We start from the raw sequence: 18,689 nt of genomic DNA, 5'->3' as shown, positions 1-18,689 counted from the left end.
AGGAAACAAAAAATAATAACATTCATATCCTAAAGCATACTTTTCTTATTGCTCATCACTGCTTTTCTTGATAATTGCCAGGCCCAAGTTTTGTCAAGGATGATTTCATTTGTCAGCGGACGGTGCGGGTGGGTGAGGGCCAGCGTTCCTGGTACACAGGGAACATCCCACACAGCTACAGTCCTTCACCAGGAGTTATCTGAGCATCTTTTGTTATTCCCATCTGACCCCAGCCACACAAGTAGCTGCACAATTTTGCTGCTTTGCAAATCAGCCCCACGTGCCCAAGCAGACTCGTTGCATTTCCAAAGCTTTCCCCACGATACTCTCAGTCAGGCATAACCCACTGTGCAACCACTTTGTTCACATATATGCAGTCAATGACATTATTTGCAAAAGCCTACGCTGAGGATGACCCATTTCTTCCTCCCTGACATCTGGTAGGTTTTGTGCAGCTCAGTGGCCAGGACAGAGCACAGTAAGTCTGATAATCTTCCTCTGCCACATCCAGGTCCCTTCCAGTGCCTTATGGCCCACGCTGCTCCTGCCGCAGCGATTATGGAGACAGCAGTTGTGCTGTAATTAGGATCCTCCTGGGCAAGCCAATCTGAGTTAGCAGCAGAGGCCAGCTGCTCCACTGCCAGCCACATCTTTTTGGCACACCCTCCTCTCGGGCACTCATCCCCTCCTGGAACCCATCCTCTCTTCCCGAGCACCGGCAATGCTCAGACGGGTTTTGGATGGAGAAATTTGCCTCCTTTCCACCACTGCCAGCGCCATCCAACGCTGCAGCCAGACGAGGCTTTCCCCAAGCAAGGCTGAGCCCGGAGCACAGCCCAATACCCCCCTGTCCTGTCCTACAGGGACCTGCTGCTGTTTCAGCCCTTTCATGCTGTTTTCACTGCCAGAAGCCACATTTTGCACAACACGGATGCGCGCATTTCTTTTTGCATCAAAAGATAAAGGCGGGAGGAAGGAGGGGGTGTATGTTCAGTATAGTTCTACCCTGTCCTTTTCCCCTCCTGATAATGACCCAGACAGTTACAAGTGTGACCACCTCTGAGTCACACATTAAGAATCTCATTATTGTTCCATCTTTTAATTTTCTCCAGAGTTAGAGTCATGCACCATTCCTGCTTCCTTTCATTATGAAAGAAAAAAAAAGTGTTGACTTTTTTGTTTGATTTCTACTGCTACCAAAAACATATGATATCTTGTACTTAAACTTATAAGTAAATTTTAAAAGAAAAATGAACAAAAACCCACACATGTGCTTTTTCCCTTGACTTGTTAGTGTCTCTGGTTTTTATCTGTTCAGGCTTGAGCAGCAGACACCCTATGATCCCTATTCATCCTTGGTCAGTTTTGCTTCCCATTTTTATTACTATTTTATTTACTATTTTTACTACCAGTACTTCCATGCTGCAATGAACTGCCTTACCTTTTTTCTTTCTTTTTAAACATTATTTTAAAAAATATCTGCTGTCATCCCTCAAGAGCACCCTCTCAAAAGCATATCTTCCAAGAGATGGCGACAGCTTTGCCTGCAGCACTTTACAGCGCAGTGCCATGACCATGGCCATCATAAAAAAACTGTAGAGCAGAGATGTAAATTTAGTTTTCTTCTCATAGGGACAGTAGCTCGTTCTGACATGTCTAATTTAACCAAACCCCGTCTTGTAGGGAAAATTGATGGTCCCCTTAATTGCAGATGAAGGTAAAAACAGCGTAGCTACTCTGTGCCATTCTGGTGAGAAAGCTGGCCTTAGGTAATCACACTGGTAAAGAGGTACAGGTTTCGTGAAATAGGTCCTGAAAGCAAAGGGAAGTTGTTCTCCAGTACTTCTCGTGGGATCAGATTGTCTTTACAACCGTGCTCCCATTCCTGGGTTGAAATTGTCATCATCTTTCTATTAAACCAATTTCAATTCGCTATGTTTTCAATAAAAAAGAAGATGTGTCTGTGGTGCACTGCTTCAAGAATACAAAAAACTTCCTATCTGCTCTTGTTAAAGATTGGGTTTGGCTTTTTTGTTTCATTAAATTCTGTGGAAGGAAAAAAGTCCACTCACTACAATCCTACATGCTTCTCACCTATTAGGTCCTAAGAGCATCTGCTCTCTAGCCTGGAGTGGGTGGACGGAGCAGAGACCGGAGAGGGCGATAATTCCGTGTAGTTTTCCTCCCTCTAGCGATGGAAACCGAGATTGCGGGTCACGCCTGCTCCCAGAGAGGACAAGAAGATGTTAGGAGATACACACACACCCCATCCCCCCCACCAAAAAAAAAAAAAAAAAAATAATAATAATAATAATTTAAATAAATGTTAGGCACCTCGCAGTACGCTAGAAAAGCCGGGTGACCCTTCAGACCATGTCCCAGCACACGAGTTCTGTGCCCAGAGATCACTCTGTGCCAGCCCAGGGGCTCAGAGCCCTGCTGTCCATTCTCCACTTGCAAATAAACCCTCTCTGACAAGAATTAGGGACAGAATTTTCAGCCTTGACCCAAGAGGCATCCAAGTGCATTTCCTTCCACAGACAAGAACAAAACAGGATGATGAGTGTGAGCTGCTCTGGCTCTTCCATCTCGTTTTGCCTGGGTTTAACGATTGCAGGGTTCATAAAAGAGCATGTGTCTTCGCAGGGCTTCTCAAATATTTACAGAATGTATTTGGTATCCCCTGCTAATAATAGCCCAATAGGTCCCCAGATAGAGTGTGAGAGACTGAGGCACTCTTGTTCTGGTTGCTATTTCGCAGCCTTGCTTCACAATGCTGAAAGGCTCCTCAGTTCTTGTGAAAGGGTAAGAGACAGGGAAACAGATTGCAGAGGTTCCCGAAGCTGTTATTTTAGGAAACACTGCTTCATCGGTGGAATAGCATGCTTTCTTCAACCACAGTTGTGTGAGGTCCACACTTTCTTTTCTTCAATTTACTTGTTGAAATTAAGACTAAAACTCCACAGAGGTGGACAAGTTTGCTAGACAGATTTCTTGGGCTTACTCCTCTGAAGAGAAAATTACTTGTTTTGACCACAATACATTTCTGATAGCAGATGCCAAAACCAGAAAACACCATTTCAAAACTCCCTGCCCTTGGCAATGAGCCACCCCAGCTAAAGCCCACCTATGCAATGGGCAAAGCCAGCATCTCACCCTTTGCCCATGGGGTCAATCCTAAACTACCTGGAGCTACCCAGATTGGAGGAAAGCAGTTTATCTCTCATGGTCTGGGATGATAAGAGCCAAACAGGCCTGGTGGGAGTGCTTCCCAGGCAGGGACATATAGGAGAAACCCTATTTCCATACCCTTCCTTTGATCTCTGACACACAGAGTCCCCACAGGCCTGAAGTCCCTGCTGGAGTAGGAAAAGGATCAACAGCATCAACCCTGTATGAAATCTCTGTAGGAACAAGGACAAGGAAGAGGAGTTACCTTGTATTTCCCATTCCTGCAGCAGCCCAAACACAGTTCCAGTGCAGGGCTCCCATCCCATTCTATCTACATCCTGCCCCCTCAAAAGCCACAGCTCTGGTCTCTCTCTGGAGACCCTCCAGCATCATATCTGTGGGTCCAGAGATAGCACCTCAGCCAAGATGGGGTCCAGGGACAGACCTGTGCAGCTGGATGGAGATCATCACTCCTGCCTGCACATCACTGATGCACTCAGGATCAACAAAATCCAAACTCCTGCCCTGACAGGGGGAGTCAGTCCCACTTTCACTCCTTGTGTCCAGCTGGATAATATACATTAGAGAGACACCAGGCCTGCCTCAGATGCAGGTCTGGCTTGGTGCAACAGGGCAGTTACAGCTCAAGTCCCACTCAATCTCAGTTTGACTCCAGAGTGCAATTAAATTCTGTCCTAAGAGAGAACACTCTTGTGAACTGAGCTCAGAAACACAGTTTGCCCAAAGTGTGTTTTAGGAGCAGCAAACTGAAGAGAATGGCTGCTGTCAGGCATAGTGCCAAAGGCATCACCATCAAAATCCATCCCCCAGACAGCAGGGTGGGAAGGAGGTTGGTCCCAAACTGAGCTGGGAGATTTTCTCCTTCCACACATGTGCTTTTTGGGTTTTTACCCTTTTTTTGTTCGTTTGTTTTTACTTTCCCCCTTCTTTTCCCCTTTGTGATTGAGGGGGAAGGAAGAAGCAGAAGTCACCAGCTGTACTTTGGTGCCAGAAGCATTAACAGTCCTGCTCAGTGGTGGCAAGGGTGCTCTGCAGAGCACATCTGAGGCTCCAGGAAATCTGGAGCAGGGCCAGCCCTAAAGGAGGCACATCTCTCACCTGTTTTCAAGAGCACAAAGACATGCACACCAAGGACAGAGCCATATTCTGTATGAATGCCTTACATAGGATGGCAAGGCAGCCCAAGAAAGGAGATTTGACACATGAGAACATACATAAATGCCCTTCTCTCCTGGCTTTATGCACAGTCTTCACAACAGGCTGTAAACAAGTACCCTAACACCAAAATATTGCTTCATTTCTTAGAGTGCTTTACATACAACACAGGCACTGCACAGAAACCATTTGCAATGCATTTGTTGCTCCCTGCACCATAGTGCTGCTCTGGGCAGAGCCCAGTTTCTCACTGGAACAGAAATGTATTGACTCAAAAGCCTACAAAGTGAAATACTCAACAGCCATGGCCTGCACCTTCCCCAGAGCACAGCAAGTGGCACAAGGAAAAGGGAGGGGATTCTTCTAAACAAGTCTAAAAACCACCCTTAACAGCCAAAAGACGTGTTAACATTGGCACCAAAAAGACGAGTCCGCCAGTTAAGGAAAAAAAGACATGTAACTGCAGTGGAATTTCTAGGAATAGTTTCATTTCTCGTCTCCCTCAAGAATTCATGTGAAGAGCTGGAAATACAGAGGATGAAGCTAGGCACACACAGATGTCCCAGGGATGTACTGAGAGACGTGCCAGGGCAGCTTCTCCAGGCACAGCTCCCTGCAGATGGTTGGTGAGTACATCCCTATTAGTCCAAGGGTGTCTCTGCACATTATCTGAAGGCAAGGAGATGGAGCAGGGTTGCACAAGCAGAGGCTGTACAGAGAGGCCCCAAGGCTTCCACCTTCCCAGCCACTCCCCTTCTTCCCACCAACACATAGGGACAAGCTCTGACCATCAGCACTGTAGGGTTTGCATTGACTGGGCTCTGCTGCTCTTGATTCACAATAAATTGTCTGCTTTGAACACTTTTCCACCATATCCTACAGTGGGAACTACTCACTTCAGGCTGCTGCTGCCTCATCCTCTTGGGCAGGTCCCTTTGCTTAACTGTTTTCATCCAGTTGGTCACCATTAGCTCCTTCCTAAATCCCAAGAGCTCCTACCATCAGTCTTCACCATCTGGGAGCACTCATTTATTGGCATCACATAGGACACGCTAAGACCTACAATATTGGGAAGAACAGATCCAAAAATGTGTGCAAAAGGTGCACATCTGGATCCAAATTGCACCTGCTTCCAAACTAGCCAAACTGACATCATGACCACAAAGCAGCCTGTGTCATTACACACTGGAAGTATTCCAGACTGTGGCTATTTAGGTACTGGACCCACTACACTCTGGTCCCTCCCATACAAGCCAGTACAACCTGTAGCAGTGTGGGGACACATACTCTTGGGTGACTCAACCTTCTCCATTCCCAATTCCAAAAGGAAGCCTTGGAACAGCCCAAGGCTCCATTTCAGCTCAGTTCTTCTGGAGGCAACAAACATATGCATGAGTGTGAAAGTGAACACATGAGGAAATGGGAGTTGCAGAACATACATGAATACACTTGTGGTTTCTGTACATCTGATTCACAATGGTTAAAGCATCACCAAGCACATCCCAGCAGCGTTTAACAAACCAAGAGCCATTCCTGGTTACCAGATACAGTAATTTTCTACACAGGTACTGTGATTTGCCCTTCAGAAAACTTCACAGCCTTGTCATGAATCTCTATGATTTACAGTACCTGCTGCTAGCCGGAGCTCACAGATGGAGCGCCAGTACTCCAGACTGACGATACGCAGCCAGTAACGCTGAGCAGGGATGTGTCACCTCTATAAAGGTTGAAAATAGGACAAAAATATCAGAGAACAGAATAAACTTCTGATAAAGGCTATTTTAGTCCTCTAATCTGAAAATTCAGGCTTAATTTGGTATTTTACATGGAGACAATTAGACATCCACAAAATGACACGAGACTGGTTTGCCACTGATGAGTATGCTGGGTTTGTATTTCTTCTGTCAGCACACTTAGTCACTTGTTATTTCATGGTCAACTTACCAGTGTCTTTCCAGGGAGGAAACATATTATCTTAAAAAGATATTCATTTAAATTCCATCAAGAGACCATTCTTTCCCACTTACATATGCAAGTTTGCTTAACTAGGTTGCCTGCCATTTTCAAACACCAGAATTTCAATTTATCTAGCAAATTAAACAGTCACCTTTGTACTCCAGGGGAAAGCTGCACAAGGGAGGAAAAGGAGGAAAACACATACACGTGGGCACACATGCACACTTTCCTGGCTTTTAGAAATAGGAAAGAACTTTTTTTGTTATAGCAGCAACAGATCATCTAGAAGAAAAATAAATTTTAAAAAACCTAATTGTGGGATTAATCAGTTAGATTTAGCTGTTCCAGCAAGGGTATAGGATGCTCAGAAGGGAACATGCAACTGGCTATCAGTGGAAGTCTCTGCCACATCAGTACTGTGAGCCAGCTCTTCTCCATTTGTGGCACAGCCTGAAAAGGACTGCATGCCTGTCTGTCATGAGCAGATCACTTAAGAAGTGATGAGAAACATTTCTAAAGGAATGATGAAGAATGTCAAAACATTTTAAGTGTTAAAAGCAACAAAAGATTTGATTTAGAATTTTATTCCTCTATCCAGCCAGAACTATTGTCATCAAGGATGTCTGAATCTTCTCCAAAAAATTCTGTTTTTTTTTTTTTTTTCTTCTTTCTCCCTCCACTAAATTTTAAAAATATTCCTATAATTACCAAACCAATGACAGGAAATGAGGATCAATGAATCAAGGAAACTGAACTCTTCTAGCAGCCAATGCAAATTCTAGCAGACTTGCTGACACACATTAGAAGACAGAGAAACTACTGACATTAAGAAGTGATAGGAAGTTCTCAGCAGCCTCTCACAGTGACATAGAATCAAGGAGAAGATGATCCATGCATGCCATGCACATGCTCATTTTACACACTGAAAAATCACAGAAGAGCCCAGAATAACTTCCAGTCCCACCTCATCAGCATGACCCCAGCAATGGCTCAGTTTTAGCAATGATAACCAAAGCTGTGCAGGCATCCTCACCAAAGGAGGTTTAGGCCATGCAGGGGACAGCACACCTGCTCAGCACAACTCTGTGCTGAAGGGCCATGCTCTGTGGAAGGGGAACTGCAGGGCTTGGTCTCCATCCCTGCATGCATGTGAGAGTGCATGGGCACAGCCATGGCAACCACTCAGCAATTTCAGGTTTAGAGGGAGAATTGCAAAGCAAAGCAAATGGTCAGGATAAACAGACTTATTTTATCTTTATCAAAACATATCTAATAAGCAAAATTACAATGACTACACCAATTCCAGCCTCCACAGCAGCTGGCCTCTAGCTTTCTTTCAAATGCTAGCTACCTTCACAAAAGCCAGCCTTTTCCCAGCTGAGAAAGTAAACAAGCCAAGTGTGCCCCATGACAAACCTGGTGCTGACTTGGGAACACATTGCTAAGCTCTCACTGAGGGAGAAAGTGGTGCTTGTGCACCAAATTTGGCTCCTGGGGCACTCTGGTCCCACAGGAGTTTGGAGAGGCAGCAAACATCAGTCACAATCTAATTGGCTGAGAATAAGATTCAGGTCATGAAAGTGGTCTCAGCTACAGACAGGTCTTAGAAGAGCTCTGCATCCTCCAAAAAACTGAAAGGAGCTGTTTTTTTCTAGGAAGAACACAGATTTTTAGTGACCTATTTCCAAAAAAATAAGAACCAAAAGGAATAGTTTTCTGTTCTCCTTACATCTTTTACTTCTCATTTCCTCTCACACACTGGGAACTCCTTTCTAATTGACTTTTTGAAGAAACCAACAAAAAGCACCACACACAGAAATAAAGAAAAGGGCAGCCTTGGAGCTGGTATCACATGATTCCAAGACAGGCTGAAGCTTTTTTCAGGAGGCTAACAGATCACTCAAACATGGGACTACTCATTTTTATAACTCCCATTAGGAGCCTTCTTGCCCTGACAAGCCTTCATTGTGCTCTCTGTGGGCAGCAGCCAGTGCAGACCTCCAGCATCTGATGAACCCAAAAGGATCGGTGGCTGGAGGGGAAAGGGGACAAGAAGGGTGACCTTCCTAAATAACTTTTGCAAAGTGACTCATCCTTTCACTGACAGCATTAACATCTCTGCTCCTGCCAGCTGGGCAGCTGCTCCAGCCCTCAGAACAGTGAGGGAATGTTTTGTTCCAGAGATGGGAAAAGGGGGGCTCAGGGGGAACAACCCTTCTGTGTGCATGGGAGCGTGCATGTGTAATTGCAGTATGATTTCAGCTATTTTGACCTAATAAGAGTTATTGCATTAGTCACCAGCCCTGGTACAAACAGATGGGTTTGCAAGAATTTAAAACAGAAGGGGAAGGGAAAGAAAGATATGAGAGATGCCACAGTCTCCAGGGCAAAAGGGCATCCTGGCCATGGGAGCTGGGGAGGTTCCACACAGTACAGCCCCACTGAGAGCAGCTGGTCCACAGCACCTGGTGGCTCCCCACCTCTCTGCAACAAAGTGCCAGGAGACCCCATCCTTCATCCAAACAACTGGACTCAACACTCCACTTGTGCTGAAAATGAAAAAGAAAAGGCACAGCTGACATTATCAATGGTTTCTTTAAAATCCTCCATATTTTTGTCATGTTGCAGGATCAGCTTTCAGGTCTTCATCATAAAGTTGCAGTACAAGTCAGTAAGGCTTGCTTGGGACTCAGGTTTTGCTCAGGGAGCATACTTGGTGCCTGGCTAAAGAAAAAGGTGTGGCAAGGCAAAAATCAGCCTTCCTATTCTCTGAAGCATCTAGATTAATCAAACATAAGCCTCAGGTCCACAGGCTTGAGCCCACCAACATTAGGAAAGCAGATTTAGTGCATCTGGAGCACTGTTCCCACAGCCAATATTTACTTTTCCAAACTAGAGCAGGAAGGCTTTGCCATCATTCATGGAAACATGGGCAGTTCTCTACTAAAAATACTTTCTAGCCTTCCCCCTTTCCTCCTCCCTACAGCATTTCCTATTTTCTTTCCAAAAGCTTTGCATAGGCCTCTGCAGACTCTGCTGCCAAGAGGGACTGGACACACATACACATCTTTCCAGCCTGGCTCCAGCAACATTCCTGCTATCCATGCAAAAATTCTTCTTCACCCAAGAGCACCTTCCAAATCCACAGGAAAATCCCATTGGTTTCTACCTTGGAGTATCAATTCTAAAAACTCTCCTCTGAAGCCTCTAACTTCCCCACCCTATCCCTCTATATTTCCTCTTTGCCTCAGCAGCTTTCATTAAACCAGTGCAATCAGTACAAGATTACAGGTATCTGCACCAGAGCATTCACCAAAACTCAGGGACAGCCACTCCTGCTCAGCGTTGGAGGTGGGACGTGACAGCAGGGGAGGGGGTTCAGCTATAAGCACAACAAGCCCATGGACCAGAACATCTGCTCCTTGTGGGCCACCTCTTCCCAAAAAGATGGGAGATGGGAACACTGGCACAAAGGATGACTGTGAGCCCCAGTGTGCAGGGAAAAGGAGGGGGAAGCTTCTTGTGCTAAATTACAGGTCTGAACATCAGTGACAGCAGCCCCAGACGATGAAAACTTGTAAGAACCTGCCCAAGCACATACATTTTCATTTTGAAATAAAGAGAACAAATTTGAGAGCATAAAGGTTTTAAATTGTTGATTGGAAGATTTGCATGTAGACGGAGAATTGTTTTCTTCTCCTGGCTCACTGGGTAGCAAAACAGAAAAATTATGTGTAATTAAATGGAAACAGTATCAATTAGCTGTGATTCTCCAAGCTGTGGAATGAGTAAACCAATGAGGAAAGACTGTTCTTGTCCTCTGGCAGCCTCTTCATGTCAAGATTATTCTGAAGATAACTTAAATCCACTTAAGCATGAACTATGCAAACAAATTTTAAAAGAAATCAGTGCAGGTGGAGGGTTATTTACTAGCCAGTGTATTACTCAATCAAACATATCCTGAGGAATTAACTTGATTGCCAGTACTTGAGCTCATTTCATTAACATTACATCTTTGTCCTCCTTGAGTTATGCCCCTGAAGTTTAAAGACTAATCTAGATAGGGACAGGCTTATCTTTTACCACTATAGAAAGTGGCCTTTGGGTCAACACTTTCAGATACTCCTAGAAAAAGGACACACACAAGGACAGCAAAAGTCAACAAGCTCCTGTATCCAGTACACACAAAATCCAGAGCTTTAAAACCGTCAGGCAGACTCCACAAGGATGTTGCCTATAAGTCCCATTGCACAATAACAAATTCTCAATGAAGCAGTGTTTTATTATAGACTTATTTTGCCCTCTGAGATATTGTTAAGTCAGAAATTGCATCACTTAAATCTATTAAGCAACTATTAGAACAGCTTGCGTCTCATAATTTAGAAGTAGTATACTGACTGCACAGATCATCAACAATTAATATTCCTGGTTTATATTAGTGTTTCACACAAGAACAGAGTTGGAGCTGAATTTGATGCAGACAGATTCTTCCAATAGTTCTATTCATGAGAATAATTGCTGACTCGTGAAGGAGATAATTTAACGCTTTGTGGTGCAAATCAAACATCTCAACTTGGACTTCTACAAGACAGACATCCACCAAAACACCATCAGCACATTGTTCTTCCATCTTGTTTCATGCATATTTTTAGGCTCAGCACCAAAGGGCAGAAGTCACAAAATAAATAAATAAATAAATAAATAAATAAATAAATAAATAAATAAATAAATAAATAAATGAAAAAGGATAAAAAGAAGTCACAGCTTGACTGAGTCACCGTTTGAAGCCATTTCACAGTACCATGACCTCTCTGAAATAATACCAACTTCTTCCTGTCCCAGGCATGATTTGTTTCTGTTTGGTGGTCTTGAGAGCTTGATATTAATACACCCCAAATAAAGCTTTTTCTTCTGAGCAAACAAATGGCAGCTTGCATTCTCTCAAACCTCTGGACTATCCTGCTGCTGCCTATCTGGGGATTTGTGGGGGTATCAGGAGTGCACCTTGGAGCTGAAAGGAGCAGAAACTGTGTGTGGCCAAGAGGAATCTCTTCTACACAGCAAGGTTAGCCCAACACCATGTGTCCTGTCCATTCTCCACCAAGGTGTGACCCTGTTGGCCTTCCTCCAGGCAGGGAATATGCCACCTCCATAGGACCTGCCAGCACCCTTTCAAACTATTTGTCAAGTAGTTATTTGTGAATAATTCTTTTAGTGCTGACACATTTTATAAGTTGGCTGAAGATAATTAACAAATAGGGAAAAAAATACAATTGTGTAGTGGAATAATTTATTGCTAATTATTCTCTCAGGTCTAAGAGAGCTGCTGACCTTCTCCATACATTTCTTTTAGTTAAATGAGTACAAACAGATGCTGACCTTCATCAAAACAGCACTGATAGATTTCCTGAGGAAACACAAATGAGAGTGTAAAGACATGACCAAACCAGTCACACATTAGTCATGAAGAGCATTTTCCAAAGTGCTTACTTGGTTCTAATGCTTTGTGTTTTGGAGGGGAGTAAAGGACACATCACACCTCTGACAACTCAAGCACAATGGTCTTGGAGTTGAGCAATTGAAAACCCAAGGACATAAAACAACTGGATATCTCAGATCATTTTATACATTGTTTTACACTTTTTTTTTTTTTTGTCAAGACAACTTCTGGACCATTGTTACTCATCATTTGCATCAAGTTTTAAGCTAGGGACAGCAAGAACTGTGAGTTTGAAATGTGACACCACACATCACAATTTAATGAGGCCTCTAGGGCTACGTGCAGCACAGCCTCATTCCCCCTGAACGTACAAACACACTCAGATGGTGAATCAGAACTCAGAGCATCTTGCAAAGCACCCCAGGGCTTTATTTAAAGGAAAAAAACCCTGCAATTTGTCAAAAACACTACAGCTCCCTGGAAAGAATGAGATAGTCTTCCAGAGTATTTGTGCTCGTGGAGACTTAGAGATCCTTGTCAGGAGTGGAAAATGGAATCATTCTGGTTTTTAATCCTGAGCAGCAAGTCATTTTAACAGCAAGGTTTCTACAAAATCATTTTTCTTGACCTGAAAGGGTACACACATACAGCCTCCAACAGATGTGAAAAGCAGTTCAGTCAGTATAGATGTTCCATTCAAGGTCCTCCTGAGCAGAGATGCCAGTGCTACATAAAGACAGGTATTCATAGCATCCTCATAGCATTCCTGCCATCCAGCTTGGACATTACTCACAGCAGCTCAAGATTCCTCTGCAGTCCCTGGAGCGAGGAGACTGACCAAGCACTGCTGTGACTCCCCACACTAGACTAGAGTGGGATGGGCTGAGTGAGGACCACTGGTCTCTGTCAAGAACTTTTTGAGATACAGGTCAGTGACCTGTGTGCAATAGACCTCACACAAGAAAACCAGTTGAAACCAGCTAATAGGCTATAATCAGGCACTTCAGGGAGCTTTGAAATAAAATGGCCAAAACATGATATATCCTTTTCCCTGGCTGCTGGAGTGAAGGAAGAATCAGAATTGCAATAATAAACTTTTCCTTTTAGTCTTTAGGGATGAACTGACAAAAAACAGTAAAAAGTACAAATCCAAATCCCAGTTTCCTTCTAAGGCTCCCCAGACATGTACTTCACCTACTTGCTTGTGCACACTCAAACATGAAAAGCTGAAAACACTAACTTTGATCTAGCACAAAAGTCATTAATTACAGAAGGGAGCCTAATCTTCATCTTTCAGTTTTCACAACCCTGTCTCCCTGTAGGCTCTGCAGCTATGGTACACACATAACCTACAGGAGATCTCTGTTTTCCCAAGTACAAGCAAGCTGCCAGCAGTACTTGCTGCCCCTCATTATGAAAGTAAGAACCAAACTCTGTTACTTACACATGGAATCATGGAATGTTAAGGGTTGGAAGGGGACCTTAAGGATCATCTAGTCCCAACCTTCCTGCCATGGACAGGGACACCTCCCACTAGGCCAGGATGCTCAAGACCTTATCCAACTTGGTGTTGGACATTGCCAGGGATGGGGCATTCATAACCTTCCTGGGCAACCTGTTCCAGGGTCTCACCACCTTCACAGTAAAGAATTTCTTCCTAATATCTGTCCTTAATATCCCCTCTTCGTGTATGTGAATGATCTGACACTTGGCAATTAAGCCTTTAACATAGGATTAGTATTTCCCACAGGACACTGTCATAAGTGTCCACAGTGGTCTGATAGACCACTTTTTCCTACTTATGCCAGGTTGTTGCACATTGCCCACAAAGCCCAAGTTTTAAACTTTTGAAAGGTTTGTTCAAGAGCTTACACCACTGCCTGTGTATCAGAAAGAGTTGGAAGGGCTGATGACACTATTAGACCCCAGAGCTGTGGTGGCTGAAAATTCTATTGTTGAGAAGTCTGGAAAAGGAAGTTTGTGTCCTATATTGCAAAGGAAAGCAAACAAAGCCTTAAGGTCTTTGACCCCACACATCATTCTGACTTTGGGCATCATGTAACCAGTCCCATCCATAGGGGTTTAGATCCTCTATCCAGAGCTCTGCTGACCATGATATTTCAGAGAAAAATAAGAGCTAAAAAAGAGGATAACAAATTCCCCAAGCTTGGAAAACCCCTTACTACCAAGCAAGATTAAAGTTTGACATCCATTCTGAAGGCTGTGGTCCAACAGGAATCACAGCACTCTACCCCATTAAAAGAAACCCTTTATTCTTGAATATCCTTAAAGACAGGGATGAATGAAGGGATCCTTGTACCTAAAAGTACTTGCTGAGAGCACACACAATCTTATTACTAAAAAAATTACACAAAACAACAAAAAAATTGTAATTTTTTTTTACCTTCTAAAGCTGCAAGTGAAGGTCCTCTGCTGAGCTGTTCCTCTATTTGCATTACTCAAATACCTGTAACACCATCTCTCTTACCAAGATTAAACTCAGGGAGCAGGCAGGGACTAGACAGCAGCTCTTTCACAAAAAAATAGTTCTGGAAAAGGTGTCTATATCTTCAAATATAGGTACTTATATGGAATGGTCAAGTCATCCCTCATCTGTTTCTCATTCACTGAAATGCACAGACCTCTTTTGATTCACTTCATAAACAGATTTGCTAACACCATCATTTTGCTGACCTTGCCTCAGATTTTCTTTGCACCTCAGCACTGATTCTACTAAGAGTTCAGAGATGGACTATGGTCCTTTCAACATGAACTTGATAGTTATAGGCAGGGGGAGAAAAAGAAAAGAAAAAAAGGAATATCAAGAAGATAAGTTAATTTCTCTACAGGCATAGTATTAATAAGGCTATTTTCTAGTTTTGACAACAAAGTCCCTTTCACAGTGTAGGTACAAGTTATCATCCACTGTTCTCACAACATTAGCAAGCAAATGTCTGCATTAGCACATCTAGCTGGAACAGAAGGAACTGCAAAATGAATTTCAAAGGTAAAGAGGAGCCCAGAGCCCCTGAGCATCACACACAGTGTGAACACAGCACACTGTACTTTGAACACCAGCCAGTGAGATTACATTTAGCTGAAGTACAGGAGGAACCACAGTCTTACTTGAAAGTACCAAAACAAAATCCAGCATGACTTGTAACTCAGCAAGTAAAACACTAACTCCTAAGTTGAAGATAGGACAGAAAAACATGCAGAAAACTGTCTCCTACTGAGAAAAAGAAGTAGAAATAGTTCTTCAGAAACATGCATCTTCCTTTACTCACCATTTTAGCAAAAGTACAAAGGAGGAAAGCACTCTTTCAACATTTCGCAGATTTAAGAGAAAATAAGTAAGTCCTTTAAAAACAAGACTTACCTAGGACTTTTCCCAAAGCTGGCCTACTTCTCTCAGGCACCACACAGAAAGCCACCCTACTTTCTGCAGCTAGTAGCAGTGAAGCTCCTTTCAAATACCTGCCTTGCTCTCTGTAGATTTTTGTAATCCTAAAATAGTTCTCAAATTGAAACAGCTGCAGATCTGAACACACCTTCACCCTCTTTTCTCCTTGGTTTCACCTTTGCACTAGAAGATATATTTGCAATGCTTTGTCTTTTGAGACTATTCACTTTTCTTTCACTTTAAAATTATATTTCCCTTTGTTGCCTTTAATGTCCTGTTTCCATGTTCCTTGCTGTATGCAGAGCCATTTTAAGAGGCCTTGGAAGACAAGGCAAAATCCCATTTTTCCTCCATGTAAATGATGATATGCATGGGGAAACCAAATTCAACTTTTCCAGTGACAGCAGAGAACATACAAGGAAGGGATTTGAAGAAAGCTGGGTCTGACCAAACCTTGGTAATTAGTAAGGTTTGGGACAGAAGATAAGAAATAAGGTCTGTGGTGGGAAGCTGAAAGTAAATGAAGGTTTGAGGGCTGGAAACAAACCCAGGGGCTACAAGGGTCAGGCTGACCATGGCCTTTCCAGAAAGGTCTTTTTCTGTGCCCCTAGCTTTCCAATTCTCTAGTCTCCATGGCTACTTTCCTTGCTTCCATTCCTTTTCCTCCTATTTTCCTCCTTGAGAAAAAAAAAAAAAGCAGAAGCTCAAGGCATATTTTGAAGTACTGGATATCAGCATTTGTACATCTTGCTGGCAACTCCTTTGCATGCTTCCACCTCCCCACAGCAATGGTCAAGTGCAAGGCAGGGATGGGATTTCATCTGGGAAGGGCTAGGCAGGCAGGCCCTTCATGTGGACCACAAAGACCATACACAGCTTGGATACTGCACCTGTGATGATGAAAGCCATGCTGAGCCAGAGAGAAAGGAGGGCAGATACAGCCAAATAAGTCAGGACTGCTGGGGAATCAGTGATGCTGGATTCTGCTCTCTATTAATAGGGCACCAGCTTCCTGCTCCTCCAAGAGTCAGAGATGCTTTGAAGTAAAATCAGCTTTTCCGGGGACTGATGAAAATAGAAACCCAAGCTGCCTAAATCTGCAATGGAAATTTCAATCAACATTAAGTTTTTAAATAAAATTCGTACTCTATTCTGGTTCAAAATGAATTGAATAAAGAAATCAGATACACAAATAAAGCTTTTGGTCAGCTTTTGCTTGACATTCGCCCTAATAAAACTTCCTGTAAAATGAGCATTAACTCTAGGAGATCCCAAGTCCACCCTTGTGTTGAGACACTGCCAAAGATGCCAGCAGCCAGCCCGAAGAAAATAAAGAAATTACAGCTGTACAGGTGGAGACCCCATCCTCCAGCTCTCAGCTTCCCAAAGAGTTAATGTTCGGCGGGCCGACGGAGTGCGATTGATTGGTGGATAAGGCGCTGCTGCCCCGGGGAGAAGCCATCTCGGGGGACAGCGGGGCGATTGTTCGGTGTCCCCGGTGTCCCCGCGCCCCGCGGTCACCCCGCGCTCCGCGGCGCTCACGGCGCGGGGGGCAGAGCTGAGCTTTCCCATGGCTGCCACTAATGACTTGCAGCTGTTGCTAATCCGTGCCTCTGATTTCCTTTGATTGCTGTGTGTATGGATGCCTGTGGTAAACAGGCATCTGCCAGGTGCCAGCACAATCAGGGGGGAAAATATAAAAAGTTCCCTGTTTCGGATTCAATGTGACATTGTGCTTGTCGAGAGGCAGCCGGTTAACTATTTAGGGGAGCAGTTTCCTGGGCTCTTCACTGGCCTCCTGGCTATGCAGGCGATTCTCATGCATTTTGGGGACAGCAATCTCCCAGCCCCAGCTGTAGGAAATAGCCATGGGGAGAAGCTGGTGTCTACAGAACTGTCCCAGCCATATAACACAGCCCATGACATGTGAGTTTGGCTCTGCTATCCCATTCCTCCCTCCTGAGGCACAACATCCCAGAGCTTTAGAAGGACATTTATTCCCTTGTGAACATTCAGGCTGACCTCAGCCTGCTGCCCCTTTCTCCTCAACATTCTCTGCTCCTGCTTCCTATTTCATGGAATGACAGTGAAACACCTCAGCTCACTAAAAGAGTGGAGCAGAGGCTTCCCACAGCCCATTAGGGAAATATATGTCATGATGGAAGCCAAGGCTAATATTAAATTTTCCAGAAGGAAGCACAAGGGTCTCACAATACGAAATGTCCCTGAAAGTGTTTCCCCAGCAGGGTGCCATAGCCTGTTTCTAGCACTAATGTTTTGCCTCAGCCCCACAGCCCCTCCAAGCAATTTCTCTGGGCATTCCTGATTCCCCTCCTGTCACAGCAGCCAGCTGAAGATGCCACACAGCTGCTCCTCGCCTCCATCCATCATCCTTCCTCCTGGTAGCAGGTAATTATTCCCAGCTGTTCATTACCCAAGACCATCACACCTGACCCATATTGTTTGCCTTTCATTTGCACCTCAGGTACACAAAAGAAATACATAAAGGAAAGCCTCAGACAGGAATTGATTCTGTGCCAGTGTTAAAGGAAGGTGTATCCTGCTCTCTCCAAAGCTGCTTTTGTGGTTCATTTCTTTGGGTTGCTGCTCACTTGTGCACCAGGTCAAATTTAAGGGGCAGCAATGAGATGAAGGTACAAGTCTCCTGGATCATTCTAAGGTGTCCTCAGCATTGGCTCAATTCTGGTTTCCCAACCCTGCTTCCCTGCATGCTGTGAGCAGTCCTCAGGCTCAGGAGAGTGGGAAGCTCTTTGAAGCACTGCAAAGGATCCAGTCCCCATCCTCACAACAGTGCTGGAGAAAAGTCATGGATATTGAAATTTACTGCAGTTTCTTTAAATCTTGTTCTACTCCCAGTTAGAAAGAACAGGGAGCTCAGCTTAGGAGAGGCCAGTGATGTTGCACCTGAAAAGAGACTGCAAGAGTTATGTTCCCTGAGGGTCATAGCTGTGTGCTGGCATTTCAGACCTCCCTCCCACTCAAAAAAAGAAGGCTGAAAATGAACCATGTATCCAAATGTGCACACACAATTTCTATAGCCAGAGCTGTTTGCCTTGGCCACCACTAACAGCTAAGATGACAACTAAGAGTTATTTGACTCATATCACTATCACAGCTGATGCTATCCTTTCAGTTCTGTGCAAAGTGCTAATTCTAGCTCCCTACAGATAGATGACTGAAATGGAAAGCTGAGCATCTTACTCTCCTAAAACAAGGCAAATAAGATGCCTTAGAGATCAAAGGTCTCTCAGTTAAAAATGATAAGGCTGAGCTTGGTTTCAGAGAGCCAGGATGACAGGTGGAGATGGAGAGAAGCTGATCCAGGTGGAGAAGGAAAAAGGCCCCTCATCAGTGTGCCACAGTGCACAGCCCATAGGAGAGATGGAGAAAGGGGTTTTTGAGCTGGGGGGCAAGTGATGGGGAATGGGGGTTTTGAATAAAGAGGCAGCCTTCTCTAGTGTTTGTCTGCTAATGAGTTCAGGGTAACACAACCTTCTGCATGGGAGGTACCACCTGACTTCA

The sequence above is a fragment of the Oenanthe melanoleuca genome, chromosome 2, assembly GCF_029582105.1.
Source record: "Oenanthe melanoleuca isolate GR-GAL-2019-014 chromosome 2, OMel1.0, whole genome shotgun sequence".
Lineage (NCBI taxonomy): Eukaryota > Metazoa > Chordata > Aves > Passeriformes > Muscicapidae > Oenanthe > Oenanthe melanoleuca.
Note: the sequence above shows the minus strand (reverse complement) of the source record.